The sequence below is a fragment of the Colobus angolensis genome, unplaced genomic scaffold, assembly GCF_000951035.1.
Source record: "Colobus angolensis palliatus isolate OR3802 unplaced genomic scaffold, Cang.pa_1.0 Scaffold101, whole genome shotgun sequence".
Lineage (NCBI taxonomy): Eukaryota > Metazoa > Chordata > Mammalia > Primates > Cercopithecidae > Colobus > Colobus angolensis.
The window spans coordinates 9,612,344-9,628,914 of record NW_012111031.1 but is presented as its reverse complement, the minus strand read 5'-3'; positions in this window follow the sequence as shown (position 1 = coordinate 9,628,914).

Below are 16,571 nucleotides of genomic sequence, written 5' to 3'. Positions count from 1 at the left end.
AGGAGAAGGCCAAATTTCCTGTAAGTCTGTGGCGTGAGGCTGGGGACAGAGAAGGGAAGAAAAGGATCAGGGAAGGAAGGGGTTAAATTAAGAAAGCTCAGGAGATTGGGATACAAGCAAAACATTACAGCTATAAACTAAAAATAAAATCCTAAGCCTCCTAACCAACTGAACGGATTCCATCTTGGGCAGGAGAACCTCAGAGAAACCTGAAAAACTGAATTCTTGGCCCTGATGGGAAGGGAGATTGGACATGCCCTATTATCCTCTCTCTTTTGGAGTTTAGGCATAATTGACCAGCATTAATGTTAAAACAGAGATCATAAGACTGACAGAATGGACTCTTTTTTTTTTTTGAGACAGAGTCTCACTCTGTCACCCAGGCTGGAGTGCAGCGGCGCAATCTCGGCTCATCGCAACCTCCGCCTCCTGGGTTCGAGTGATTCTCCTGCCTCAGCCTCCCGAGTAGCTGGGATTACAGGCATGCACCACCACACTCAACTAATTTTTTGTATTTTTAGTAGAGACGGGATTTCGCCATGTTGTCCAGGCTGGTCTTGAACTCCTGACCTCAGGTAATCCACCTACCTCAGTCTCTCAAAGTGCTAGGATTATAGGCGTGAGCCACTGCACCCAACCCAGAATGGACTCTTTTTGCAATAAGATACCAAATTGTAAACAAGACCTAAGGCCATGCCAGGCAAGGATTAAAGTCATGCCCTACAAACCATAAAATCTTGTTAAATGTTTTTTTTTAAATTAACGTGGTATAATGTGGCTTACTTTCCAACATGACTCTGGTATAGCATCACATGACACAGAGCAGACTCCCTCATCTTAACTTAAGCATTCCCTTCTACTGACTTCAAGTCTTTAGACAAGGCTTAACTCTTTCAACAAACTGTCAACTAAAAACATCCCTAAAACCCACCTTGATTTGTAACACCTGTCTTCAAAATGTCCTGCCTTGTTGGACTGAACCAAGTATTCCTTCCATGTATTGATTTTTTATTTTATCTCCAATTTCTGTCTCACTGAAACATATAAAACCAAACTGTAACCTAACCACCTTGGACGTACTTTCTCAGGACTTCTTGAGACTGTTTTCCCTGGGCTTAGAATAAACTTCTTTAAAATATATTACAGAACTTGGTTTTTTCGTTAACACAGCAAAAATTAAAAAAAAAAAATCAAAATCTAGAAAAAGGAAACTGCATTGTCTCTAAACTCCCACCAACATATAACCGTCAAAGACATCCAGGATATGAATTTCCTTCCTCTCAGTTCTCCAGCCCTCTGAGCAGGTTCAGGGATGGTTTCTGCATAAGGAACAAGGAGACCGTGTGGTTTCTTGTGGTAGACCAGCACCCCTCGGCAGCTCTAGGAGCCTCTGTAATTCAGCCCTCCTCTTAATGCTACTGTCACCCTAGATGTCAGTGCAGAGACTGGAGCTTCCATGGTACTGCAGCCAATTTTGTTAAAAGGAGCACTGATTTTAGGAGATTTACAAACAGAGGCATCACTGTCCATATACCAATAATATATCTAATTGGCCTCTTTTCTTTTCCTAGTGCCTCCAAACTTAGCAGTTCATTCTTCTTCACCCTTAATAGGGAAGTCAGAGGCATTTTCCCTTTGCCATTAGCAGCTTCTGAAGCTATGAGCACCATGAAGCTGTGAGGTCTCCTGGTTCCACCCCTGGCCTCACCACTCATCCACTCTGCTGTATCCATAAAGGATGATCCTGGTGTTCAGCCTCTGCACCTACAGTGACACCCCATTGTCATATCTTTGCTAACTTTTCCTCTTTTCTGGAAACTTCAATTTTAGATGCTCATTTGCTTAATTACCTCTATTGCTGATACTCACAAAAAGACTGAACATGTAACAGATGGTGCCTTGGGATGGATGGATGTTATGGATGCAGAACTGTCAACACACCTATCTGAATTCCATTTTAACTTTCACATTATGTCCCCCCGTGGACTGTTGGCAATGAATTCAGCTGATGTGTGCTGCCGGCGCCCAGATTCACATCGAGCTCAGTAATTCTTTTTGCCTCTTGTGCTTCCTCCCACTCTCCCTCCACAGTGTTTGGCTTCCCAGTGCTTTTGTAATGATCTTTGTAGCATCTTTAAAAACTATTCCACCTCATTTAAAATGTAGTATAAATGATGAGGTTTTGACAAATTAAATAACAATAAGAAGACATTTTCAATATTCCGTATTTTTCCATTAAGCTCCAAAAAAAATAGCCATTAAAAGAGCACCATTCTCAACCCACAGTTAACGACGTGTTAGTCCTGGTTTCATTAAACACCTCATTATTCAAAGATTTATAATTCAGTCCAAGAAATCTCCTCTGAAGTTGAAAATAAATCTGATCTCAGTTTAGAAACTTACTTTTACAGAATTTGAATTAAGATTGAGTATCCAATGAGGGTACTGGTTGATACATAAATGTCTCAGGATGTTGAAATGATGGACCAAAATCAACAGAATGAAACTTAGCGTGAATTATTATTGAATGCTTTGTGAAAGCTGGAAAGTTATAAAATAGAAAGAGCATATATTAGGCATTTGGGAGTGAGGAGACCTGACTTTGATCGCGGCTCTGCTTCTAAACAGCTATTTGACTAAGCTATTTACTGGCGTTCTCTAGGTCAGAGTTACCCCACCCATCTAAAGAAGATCTTTAAGACAGCTTCAGGCTCTTAAAGTGTCAATTGATTATCAACTACAGATTTAATTCTCCACTAAAAAAGAGTAGGGCTCTTTGGAGAAGTGGCTAATTCCAGGCTGGCATAGTGTAGGTAAGTCTGGAGAATAATCTTGCTCTGCTAGAAAGTAAGGAAGTGCAAACAAACAAACAAACAAAACAAACAAGCAAAAACAAAAAACAACAACTAAAAAAGAAAAATGAAAAACAGGAAAAACAGGGCATGAAAAAGGATGCAAGAGCCAGCTGAAAGTGTTCTCACAGGTCAAATTGGGACAATTTGAGCACTAACATAATTAAATATAATAATCAATTATGAGAAAGAGAGCAGTTGATAAAGCAAGTGGAGTAGAATGTTAGCAACAGTGACTCTGGGTAAAGGATGTATGAATGTCCTTTTTTTTTTTTTTTTTTGAGACGGAGTCTTACTCTGTCGCCCAGACTGGAGTGCAGTGGCATGATCTCGGCTCACTGCCAGCTCCACCTCCCGGGTTCACGCCATTCTCCTGCCTCAGCCTCCCGAGTAGCTGGGACTACAGGCGCCCACCACCACACCCGGCTAATTTTTTTGTATTTTTAGTAGAGACGGGGTTTCACCGTGTTAGCCAGGATGGTCTCAATCTTCTGACCTTGTGATCCGCCCACCTTGGCCCCCCAAAGTGCTGGGATTACAGGCATGAGCCACCACACCCGGCCGTATGAATGTCATTTTTACTCTTATTCTTACAGGTCTGAAATTATTTCCAAAGAAAGAGAACAAATTGCACACACGTGCAAGCAGGTGTGTGTTTAATATGCAGACTCAGAGCTGCTTGACTTTAGAGCTCAGGTAAGAAAACCCAAAAACCTAGGTGACAAAATGTTCACTATGGAGCCAAAGTTCAATGTGCATGAAAATATCTTATTTAAACGTTAAAACACATATCTGGGGTGTTGGAGTTAGCTTATTAAATCATTGTTGATTTTTGCTCATTAAATGGGAGTGAGAAACTGAGGTGCTTTTGCAGAAGGGTGACTAGTGAAGGGTTCGGGAATAAGCCCTAAAAGGAAATGGAAAGAACTGGCAAGAGGAAACTGAGATGGGTGCGTGGGCGAGATGAAGGTTGTTACCAGATAGTTAAAAGACCAAAATACTCCAGAAGTAAGATTTATTCATTGTAGCTCCAGGGGACAGGGGCACAGATAGACTTGACTCCATAGAAGTAGTAATCCTTTCCTATTAGATTTTTCTGTGAATGAAATAGTTGCCCTACCAGGTAGTAAATTCTCCTTACTGAAAATTTAGCCTCTCCAATAATTGACCCAGAAATGCTGTCCAAAGAATTCTCACTGTGGGGGAAGGTTGGTCTAAATTGGTGCTTCCTAACCCATTGACTAGATAATCTAGGAAATCCTTGAAATTATTTGAAGGGATGATTGATTAAATCCATGTATACCCCAAGTATAATCTTCAGATTCAATAAATAGTGTGCCTTCACTTTTATTCATTACCATTTTCCAAGTGTACATAGACGCTGTTTGATTAATTTAAATTTTCATGTAAAAATCTTTCAGAATTCATATTAGCCCTTTGTTTCAGTATCCATCAGTGTTCATCCATACAACTATAATCATGTGTGAAATCTGTTATTTCCTTTCCTTTTTTAAAAAAAATTTAAAAATGTGTTCTTCTGTGAAAGAAGCCTTAAATAAACAAAGAGGTAAACTATATTATCGTATAGGAAAACCTAATATTATAAAGATGTTATTTTATCCTCAAAATGATTTATAAATTTAGTACACTTTTAATTAAAATCTCAACTGTTCTGTGGTGAGCAGATGCAGGGAAATTTGACAAATTGATTCCAAAATGTATTTGCCAGAATTAATGTTCAAGAGTGCTCCATCCCTCCAAAAAAGTATAATAAAAGGGTTCTTGTCCTACCAAATTGCAAATCCATCATAAAACTACAGTGTTTCAACAGTGTGATCACGGAGCTGAAGGAGATTTTGGATGAATGGAAAAGGAGAAAAGATCTTAAACCAGACTCACATAAGTAAGAATTCAGCATGTCATCAAGATATTGTACAGAAAATGAAAGTCACTTAAGGTATTTTAAATACGAAAGGATTTAATGCAGATACGTGCTTACAAAGTTATTGAAAAAGCTAAAGGAGCTATTTCAGGGCAGGGTCTTTGGAATGACTTCCAGAATAACTGCAGGCCTGCCTGCCAGGAGCCCTATAATCTTAGGCCCCACCAGCAAGGGAGGAGATCAGAAGCTCCCCACCACCACCACCACAGAAACTACAGAGTCTAAGAATGTGCTACCATAGCTGGGATCCAGGAATCAGGAATGTGCCATCTCCGCAGCCTCAGTTTCTAGCTGAAGAGCTAACACTGGGTTATGACTGCAGAAATATGCCACGTTTCCAAAACCCTGAATGAATGCACTTATCTTGCATAACCTAATTTGTGCTGAGAATTCTAGATTCAAAATCAGTGTTTGGTTGAGAATGAAGATTGGAAAGAGTGCTTCGCTGATGGCAAGATACCAGAATATCCGCAATAAGAATTATCAGGAACAATGTGTCATCAGGGAAAACAATAGTAATTTAATTATTTACATTTTGAAAAGAGGGCCTGGGCCATTTATATTTTAAAAAGACATAGTAATAATAAAAGTTGAGAACCTGTGGTCTTGGTCAGAGGTTAGCAAACTTTTTCTATAAAGGGTCAAATAGTTCATTTTTAAAGTTTTGTGACATATGGTCTCTGTCACAACTACTTTACGAGGCCACCATAACAGGTAGTGAATAAATGTGACTGTGTTCCAACAAAGCTTTATTTATAAAAACAGATGGGCTAGATTTGGCCCATGGGCTGCAATTTGCCAACATGTAGTCTGAAAAATAGTCATTGAAGTACTGTCTTCTGTTAAGACTCTGTAGTCCTGAAAAATGTGCTAATGTGATTATTGATAAGTGCTTATCTATCAAAAAATTTTTTTGTATATTCTGTCAGCTTGAAAATACTACTTGTAGAAATTTCATTTGACAATAGAATAATTTGCTCCATGTGTTGTCAAGTTCAAAAAATAAAAGAAATTCTTAAAATGCCAAGCCATTTAACTTTAAAGTATCTTTCAGCCTCAACAGTTCATTAATTCACACATTTTCACAGGGATGTATGACAGATGAATGGGCACCTTGCTTATGTCTTTGCGCTGAAAAGGGAGGGTAATCTAGAATTGGTATGTTTGAACTGAAGCATGACCTTGTATAAACTGTCACATTTTATCAACATTGCTAAAGAGCCTGAAAACGGGGTTTCTTTGAGGCAAGCTTACCTTTTCTCATCATGTCTATACCACTGTTCTTTCTTTCCTCTAAAATCACAAGCACACTTACCCACAAATGCTCACATACCTGCATACACTCTCACACAGAAGTGCATACATGTGAGTACACACATACTGTCATTTTTTGATGACCTCAGTTTTTATAAACAAGTTCACAGTACACTCTCCTTGAGATGGTGAACTTCATGTAACAAGTTAATATGAACTTGTAGTCATATTTCTATTCCATAATGCTAATGACTCCTACTATAGAACTACAGAGCATGCTGGGCTAAGAAGTAGTTGATGTTCCTACTGATGTTAGTTCATCTTAGCTCACCATTTATCCAACTGATCGGGGATTTTACAGCAAAACAAAAATTCTAGAATCAGATTTTTTTTTAGGTGGGATAGACTGTAGAGATTATCAAGGCCAACCTTGCATAATAAGAAAATGAGGTCTGGAGAGGGGAACCTACACAGCTTGTTAGTAGAGCTCAAATATCGAATACCTGCTCTTTTGGTGATTCAATCTTCTAATAAAGAGAGTTTTCTTACACAACAAACCACTTTAGAAATGTTTTAAAAATAGAAAGAACTGAGAGAAAAGCCCACTGGACTGCTTGAGAACATTCGGAAGAATTTCATGTTAATCAGTTTTCAACGTAAGCTATTCACTCTTACCTTGTAGATGTCACAGGAGTCTTTTTAACTTCATCAAGTTAAGATAGATGGCTTATCTACATTTAAAATTTTTTTAATATGTTCACTTAATCATACACAAATGACCAAAGAGCCTCAAAAAATTATACTTCAGACATGAAGTGAAAGCAAAAATATATTGTCGAGTATTATTTTTTAGATTTTTTACGTCATATAGACAAAATACAATTCTATTTATGTAAAAAAACCATAATCATCTCTTGCTTAATACTCGATGGTATTACCTTGGAGTTATTTCCACAACTGTCGGTATAGGGATTAAAATAACTCATGTTCTGAACATTAGGAAGGCTGATCTTCAACTCTGCTGCCTTCTTCTCTTAAGTGGGTTCTTGCCAACCTCTTTGGTCTGCACATTTGAAAAAAGATTCTTGTCAGCAAAATCTGGGAACTAGTTATCTTGGTGAATAATGGGAACATCTTGTCTCAGTACAGGAGATTAATGCTACCTCTGTGGAATGGACTCTGATATCTGCAGGAAATTTAATACTAGAGGTCAAAGTTTCAGTAATGCACTTTTGAGAAAGCAGAGTTTGCTTGAAAATTTGTACTGCCCGAACATGGGATATAAGACAGAAAAATCATTCCTCATCACAGCATAGAAAAAGATCCAGTTTCTCAGTTATTTTTAAAAATTACTAATTTTTCTAAAAGTGAAGCAAGGGACACATGCGGTTTAATGTGTTTAGCAAGTTTGGGGATAATGCAGAAGTATCAGTAAACACAGAAATGAAGGTTATTGAGAAATTAACACTAAATACATGTCAAGAAAAGCTGGGGAGTGAAATTCTTAAATTCCTAGGCAGACATGGCATTTAGGATTCTTTATCTCCTAAGAATAAAAGAGAATGATGTAATAAGCCTTTTTGTTTTTTTAGCAGAGTTTTTTTTTTAATTGAGTGTTTTAAAAGCAAAAATATTATCACGTTTCTTTTCAAAGTGCATTTGAACCCAAGAGTTTATAAATAAGTTCAGGACTATCCATAATATCTACCGATTCTTCATTTACATTTATTAAATTGATGTCAAGTTGTAAGAATGGAATATAGAATTATAGAAGTAAAACAGCAGGCAAGGTTAGCTTAAACATGTAATTTTCAAAAGAACTCAGGAAATTCACCTCTGATAAAATAAGGCAGACTAGGTATAGGGTTTTTCTTTTTTAATCTCTCTCTCCCTGCTCACTCCTCAAACCAGAACCATGCTAAATTAAAAAAAAAAAAATGATTCAGCACATCAGAAACACTGAATTTGTGGAAAATACAATGCAGATAGGAGCTATATAACCTATTTGATATAATGGCTAGAGAACATTGCCAAAGAGCACTTTTATATGAGGTCAAAATAAGATATTTTCATATAGTCAAGAGTTTTGCAAATATTCTTCCCATGCTAGCTGTGAAAAAATAACTTGAGGATATAGTCCAGCAAAACAAAAAAGGAAACCAAGAAATGAGGCACAATGTAGGTTCATAGAAATAGTGCAGCTAATCAGAAATGAAAAGAAATGTCAGTAAGAAATGTATGCAATGTGAGGACTATAGTAATAATAATGTATTGTATTCAGGAATTTTGCTCAATGGGTAGATTATAGTTGCTCTTGACGCAGGGGAGAAAAATGGGTAACTATGTGAGATGATGAATATATTAATTTGTTCCACTATAGTAACCATTTTGCTATATATGTATCTTATAATATCATGTTGTATACCTTAAATATGCACAATGACATTTATCTAAAAAACAGAAATCTGAGGGCCGGGTGCAGTGGTTCACGCCTGTAATCCCAGGACTTTGGGAAGTCAAGACGGGTGGCTCATAGGGTCAGGAGTTCAAGACCAGCCTGACCAAAATGGTGAAACGCCATCTCTACTAAAAAAAAAAATTAGCTGGGCATGGTGGTGCACACCTGTAATCCCAGCTACTTGGGAGGCTGAGGCAGAAGAGTTGCTTGATCCCAGGAGGCAGAGGTTGCAGTGAGCCCAGATTGCACCACTGCACTCCAACCTGGGTGACAGAGCAAGGCTCTGTCTCAAAGAAAAACAAAAAACACAAAAACCCAGAAATCTTTGTAGCCCCCACAGACAGAAATGAGTCCAAGAAGTCAGAGGGCTCCATGCTGAATATATTTAAGAATAAAATAGAGTTCATTCCACAAAACATGGATGTTTGAAATAACGGGGTGAAGGCATATATAACTGTTAACAACAAAAAAGAGACAATTAAAATTTCCAAAATGGAAAAAAAGAAAGTCTGAATAAGAAAGTCAAGATCCATGTATTTATTTATTTATTTATTTTGAGAAAAGGTCTCACTCTCTTACCCATACTGGAGTGCAGTGGGGCTATCTCGGCTCACCTAAACCTTTACCTCCAGGTTTAAGTGATTCTCCTGCTGCAGCCTCCCAAGTAGCTGGAATTACAGGCATGTGCCACCACGCCTGGCTAATTTTTATATTTTTGGTAGAGATGGAGTTTTGCCATGTTGGCTGGGCTGGTCTCGAATTCTTGGCCTCAAGTGATCTGCCTGCCTCAGCTTCCCAAAATGCTGGGACTGTATGCGTGAGCCACTGTGCCTGGCCAATGTACTTAGAAACTAAAATAGAGTATGATTTGAGGTTCTGTAGAGTAAAAGAAAAAAGATTTAACATTATCTTGATGGCTTAAATATTCTCTTTGGAAAAGTTTAGTTATAATAACATAGGATTATATTTCTTTTCTTATGAAACCAATCATAATTCATCATTCTTTAACAAGTAGGAATTTCTTGCATTCTAGAATGTGAGTGCCTGAAGGTAAGAATTGGGTTTGTCTTGTTTGATGTGGTCTCTGTAATGCCTAGGCTAGCATGTGGCATATCATAGATAGTAAATCATTATATGCAGACTGACTGATTATGGCAGTCAATGTGGATTGCTTATAAAATAGCTATTCCATATCAGCAGCCCTGCTCCCTCCCCGGTTTGTTGTTAAAAGTTGACTGAGAACACCAAGATTTTTAAGCCACAGATTTGGCCACTCCGGAACTTTTCATCTCTTTGTTGTGTGAGACAATAAATTCTTTTGGTTACTCTTTTTTTTTAGTGCTTTTTAATTTCAGTGGAAGGCCTCCCAACTAATGCAGAATTTGTGGCCAGAAGTAAGATGCCGGAAGTAACAGGTCCTTCAATGTGGAATGTGTTGAGGAAAGGAGTCATTCATAGAGGGGAAACAGAGCCTCTGCTTTCCAGACTGGGCAGCTGATGATCCTTGTTAGGTGAAGGTGAAAGGTGTTACCAAACTGGAAACTTTTGTACCTTGGATTCAGAGCATTTGCTGAATGGAGTTACCATGTTAAATATGGTGAGAAGAATTACAGTATCGCTTGCAGCTTTTAGATTTGTCTTAGAAAGACAAACATAGTCTGTAGGTAGTTCATCCTAAAAGCAGATTAGAAAGGAAATATAGCTTTGCTAAAATAGGATTTGCTGTTGACTTGCAATGTAAGTTAATGGTAAATACCATTAGGAAAGCTGTTATGATCATCTTTGAAGGCAGACGGGTCCTCACCCAAAGTTTAGTTTGAACGCCAAGACTGATGATGACACACACCAAGAGGACATAAAAAGCTTTGTTATTTACATAATTAATGTCTCTGTAGGGAATAGGGAAGACCTCTTGGGCAGGTCCAAAATGGCTTGAGAGAGCAAGGAAAGGAGACTGGCTTGGGTTTCTATTGTGGTTAGGGGCTGGGGCTAGGGGTAGGGGTGGGGGTGGTTTGTGCACTGGAAAGGACTTGCGTTGTTTGTATCTCCCATTGGAACAAAAGAAGGGAGCATCCTCACTTTCTTATCAGCTTGTCCAGATGTGGAACACACAGGGAAGAGGGAGGGGTGAGACTTAAAATCTGCAAGCAATAAAACATTTTAAAAATGGAGTTAGATTTCTTGTTATGTAATACAAGACAATACTTTATGATCTACTTCCACATCAGGTAGAACACACAGAGGCAGGAAAACAGTAGACTTAGCAGCAGAAGAAGATAAGACAGGAATTCTCAAAGGTTGTATGTAGGCAAGAGCCTTACCATTGATAGTTATATAGTTTATGGAAGTGGCTAGAAACAAGTACATTGAAAGTCAACTTAGTTGTTAAGGGGACTGTATTGCCAAATAAAATTCATGCGTAGTGATGTACACCTGGGATTGTTCAACTTTTAGAAAGACAACAGGACTTTTGAACTCATTTGAGAGAAGTAGGGTGCTAAATCTCTGTAGCTCCTAGAACTCTTCAATGAACTGTGGTTTTAGAGTATAACAGGCAAGCACTGTTTTCCAAGATGGGATAATCAGGCATAAAAGATGTTGGGCAGGAGAAATCCTTCCAGAGAACAGAGTTAGCAAGCCACAGGACGTGAGCCAGTCAGTCTTTTGTATACTTTCTTTTTTTTTTCTGTCCAGCTGCCTCTTTTTTTCCCCATAAGTTATTGGGGTACAGGTAGTATTTGGTAACATGAGTAAGTTCTTTAGTGGTGATCTGTGAGATCTTGGTGCATCCATCACCTAAGCAGTATACACTGCACTCTATTTGTAGTCTTTTATCCCTCACCCCCTTCCTACTCTTCCCCCAAAGTCCCCAAAGTCCATTGTATCATTCTTATGCCTTTGTATCCTTATAGTTTAGCTCTCACATATCAATGAGAATGCATGATGTTTGGTTTTTCATTCCTGAATTACTTCATTTAGAATAACAGTCTCCAATCTTATCCAGGTCACTGCAAATGCTGTTAATTAATTCCTTTTTGTGGCCGAAGAGTATTCCATCATATAATATATATATTAATATATCTCACAGTTTCTTTATCCACTCATTGACTGATGGGCATTTGGGTTGGTTCCCCATTTTTGCAATTGCAAATTGTGCTGCTATAAACATGCATGTACAAGTATCTTTTTCGCATAATAACTTCTTTTCTTCTGGGTAGATACCCAGTAGCGGGATTGCTGGATCAAATGGTAGTTCTACTTTTAGTTCTTTAAGGAATCTCCACACCGTTTTCCACAGTGGCTGTACTACTCTACATTTCCACCAGCAATATAGAAGTGTTCCCTGATCACTGCATCCACACCAACATCTACTGTTTTTTGATGTTTTGATTATGGCCATTCTTGCAGGAGTAAGGTGGTATCACATTGTGGTTTTTACTTGCATTTCCCTGGTCATTTGTGATGTTGAGCATTTTTTCATACGTTTTTTGGCCATTTGTGTATCTTGTTTTGAGAATTGTCTATTCATGGCCTTAGCCCACTTTTGGTGAGATTGTTTTTTTTTTCTTACTGCTTTGTTTGAGTTCATTGTAGATTCTGAATATTAGTCCTTTGTCAGATGTATAGATTGTGAAGATTTTCTCCCATTCTGTGGATTGTCTGTTTACTCTGCTGACTGTTCCTTTTGCCATGCAAAAATTCTTTTAGTTTAATTAGGTCCCAGCTATTTATCTTTGTTTTTTATTGCATTTGCTTTTGGGTTCTTGGTCATGAAAACCTTGCCTAAGCCAAAGTCTGGAAGGATTTTTCCAGTGTTATCTTCTAGAATTTTTACAGTTTCAGATCTTAGGTTTAAGTTGATCTATCTTGAGTTGATTTTTGTGCGAGGTGAGAGATAAGGATCCAGTTTCATTCTCCTACATGTAGTTAGCCAATTATCCCAGCATCATTTGTTGAAAAGGGTGCCCTTTCCCCACTTTATATTTTTGTTTGCTTTGTTGAAAATCAGTTGGCTGTAAGTATTTGGGTTTATTTCTGGGTTCTCTATTCTGTTCTATTGGTCTATATGCCTATTTTTATAGCAATACCATGCTGTTTTGGTGACTATGGCCTTATAGTATAGTTTGAAATCAGGTAGTGTGATGCCTCCAGATGATTTCTTCTTTTTGCTAAGTATTACTTTGGCTATGTGGGGTCTTTTTTGGTTCCATATGAATTTAGAGTTTTTTTTTCTAATTCTGTGAAGAATGTGAAGAATGATGGTGGTATTTTGATGGGAATTGTATTAAATTTGTAGATTGCTTATGGTAGTATGGTTATTACTATCATATGGTCTATCATGGAGAAGGTTCCATGTGCTGTTGAATAGAATGTGTATTCTGCAGTTGTTGTATGAAATGCTCTGTATATATCTGTTTATTTGTTCCAAGGTATAGTTTAAATCCATTGTTTCTTTGTTGACTTTCCGTCTTGATCTGTCTGGTACTGTCAGTGGAGCATTGAAGTCCCCCACTATTACTGTGTTGCTATCTCATTTCTTAGGTCTATTAGTAATTTTTTAATAAATTTGGGAGCTCCAGTGTTAGGTGCATATATGTTTAGACTGTGATCATTTCCTGTTGGACAAGGCCTTTTACCATTATATTATGTCCCTCTTTGCCTCTTTTAACTGCTATTGCTTTAAAGTTTGTTTTGTATGATATAAGAATAACTACCCCTGCTTGTTTTTGGTGTCCATTTGTATGAAATGCCTCTTTCCACCCCTTTACTTTAAGTTTATGTGAGTCCTTATGTGTTAGACGAATCTCCTGAAGGTAGCAAATAGTTGGTTCATGAGTTCTTATCCATTCTGCGGTTCTATATCTTTTAAGTGGAGCATTTAGGCCATTTGCATTAAAGTTAGTATTGAAATGTGAGGTGTCGTTGCATTCATTTTGCTCTTTGATGCCTGTGTACTTAGTTTTTTGTTTGTTTGTTTTTTGTTTTTGCTTTTTAACTTGTATTTTTGTTTTATGAATCCTGTGTGATTTATGCTTTAAAGGGGTTCTGTTTTGATGTGTTTCCAGGATTTGCTTTAAGATTTTTCTGTCTTTGTTGGATTGGGTTAATTCAAAGACCTTGTCTTTGAGCTCTGAATTTCTTTCTTCTACTTGTTCAATATTATTGCTGAGACTTTCCAGAGCATTTTGCATTTCTGTAAGTGTGTCCAATGTTTCCTGAATTTTGAGTTGTTTTTTTCTTTAAGGTGTCTATTTCTTTGAATAGTTCTCCCTTCACTTGTATTGTTTTTTGGATTTCCTTGCATTGGGGTTTGCCTTTCTCTGGTGCTTCCCTGATTTAGCTTAATAACTAACCTCTTGAATTCTTTTTCAGGTAAATCAGGGATTTCTTCTTGGTTTGGATCCATTGCTGGTGAGCTAGTGTGATTTTTGGGGGGGTGTTAAAGAGCCTTGCTGTTTCATATTACCAGGGTTGGTTTACTGGTTCCTTCTTATTTGGGTAGCCTCTGTTAGAGGGAAGGTCCAGGGCTGAAGGCTGTTGTTAAGATTATTTTGTCCCACAGTGTGTTCCCCTGATGTGGGTTCCTATGGATGTGGCTTCCTGTGAGCCGAACTGCAGTGGTTGTTGTCGCTCTTCTGGGTCTAGCAACCCAGCAGGTCTACCCAGCTATGGGTTGGTAGGGGGGTTGTCTGCACAGAGTCCTGAGATGTGAACCATCTATGGGTCTCTCAGTTGTGGATGCCAGCATCTGTTCTGGTGGAGGTGGTGGGGGTGTGCAATGAACTCCATGAGGATCCTTAGCTTTGGTTGTTTAATGCTCTAGTTTTGTGCTGGTTGGCCTCCTGCCAGGAGGTGGTGCTTTCCAGAAAGCATCAGCTACAGCAGTGTGGAAAGGGACCAGTGTTGAGCAGGGCCCTAGAACTCCCAAGATTATATGCCCTTGGTCTTGTGCTATCAGGATGAATAGGGAAGGACCACCAGATGGGGGCAGGGCTAGGCATGTCTGAGCTCAGGCCCTCCTTGAGTGGGTCCTGCAGCAGCTGCTGTGGGGGATGGGGGTGAGATTCTCAGGTCACTAGAGTTGTGTACCTCGGAGGATTATGGCTGCCACTGCTGAGTCATGCGGATTGTCAGGGAAGTGGGTTACATCTGGCAGTCACTGGCCTCACCCAGCTCCCATGCAAACCGAAGGGCCCATCTCACTACCACTGTGTGCCCCCACAACTGCCCCGATTCTTTTCCAGGTGGTGGGTGGGCTGGGCTTGAGAACTTGTCCCAAGTTACCTGCCTACCAGCTGCGAAAGAAAAGGGCTTGGTTACTCCCTTGCCTGTGGAGTCTGCACACTGGATTTGCACCCTCCCTTGAGTTCTGGTCAGGAGGAATCTCATTCCATTCAAATTGTTACACAGTTCAGCTAGAGATTTCCTTCTCCCTGTGGAGTTTTATCCCTCCACTCCTCTGGCTGCCCCCGCAATGGATCCCTGTGTTGTCAGGCAGGAATGGCCTGCTTGTGGACCCATCGAGCTCCCAGGGCCTTTCTGCTGTTTCCTCTACCCCTGTATTTCACTCAGCTCTCCAAATTGACTCAGCTCCAGGTAAGGTTGGAAACTTCTCCCAAAAACAGACCTTCAGCTTCTCCAGTGGGGGTGTGTGTTCAGGAGAAGAGGCTTTCTCTTTCCCACTTTCACAGTGGGGGCACTCATAGTATTTGGGGTGTCTCCTGGGTCCTGCAGGAGCAGCCCACTTCCTTCAGAGGGTCTTTGGATCCTCTCAGCATTGCTGGTTTGTTCTTGTAATCAATCTGGAGCTAAAATTCTCAAAGTGAGTCTCCACACACTGCTCTGTCCAGAGCTGTAATCTAGTCCTGTCTCCCATCTGCCATGATCTTATGTTCTTTTGTATACTTTCTTATTCTACCCTTCTTCAAATGGGATACTTAAAAATGGAAGTTTCCCAGATCCTTCTCCACCATTACATGTTGAGTATATTTAGGTAAATAACCTGTCTATTTTAGACATAGGTTCCTGGACCACAAGAAATCATATTTAGTTATTATAATAGAGAATACTGCATAACTCCAGAGTTACTTAACTTGGAGTTTAATACAGCAACTGATGAGACTTGGGGTCTTCTTTGAGGAGTGGTTGAGTGTGTTCTGTGTAGCATTGATCATTTTTGAAAATTATTTATGGGACAAAGTCTTTGTAGAGATGTTGGGTAGCAAAGATGGACACTGTTGCCTACTTATCAATTATTCTCTCCCTCATTCTTTTCAACAATACTCAAGTTATGTTTAGATATATATTACATGGGATTCATCTCAGTCCACGGAATGAAGGATGATTGGTTTAAGCCAATCATGGAAACTCTGTTCTCCTTCCAAATGATTAGTGTAGGCACTGGCATGGGGTGTAATCTTGGCCAGTGAGATAAAAGTGAAAATCTATTAGAAGGGTTTCCAGCAAAACATTTTCTCACTCCGCAAGAGGGACATAGGGAATGACTTGTTCCTTTCTTACTCTGCATGTTGTTTTATAAGGATATGATCTCTGAAGCCCCTATAGTTATGTTGCAGCTCTGAGGAAAAAGCCATGAGAATGATTTTACAAAAAAGCTCAAATGCTAAACATTCTGTAAATTCAAAATAACTAACATAGCCTATTTATTATGTGAGGCAGTAAACACTTTACTCTTTAAGAGTTTTTAGCCACTATCAAAAGACAAAATCACAACAAATTTAGTTATAGATCTAATTGGCTTTTATTTGCAATTCATGGATTGGAGCTGCCTCCATTCTACAAAATAGAAAGAGAGCTCACATTGGGCAATAGCAGAAGAGTGAGTTCTTAAAGGTCATAACAAGGAAACAGAGCAAAAGAATTTTTTTAAAAAGCTCATTGATTAACATCAGGTTACTGTTTTTTGGTAATGGTTAAAGGTAAGGGGACTTCCTTATTATGCTGACTCTGGTAGACTAGCATCTCCCATTTTAAGGGAAAATTCATTTGTTTTTTGGATCTGTCTGCTTCCTTAAAGTTCAGTTTAACTATGTGGCATTTAGCA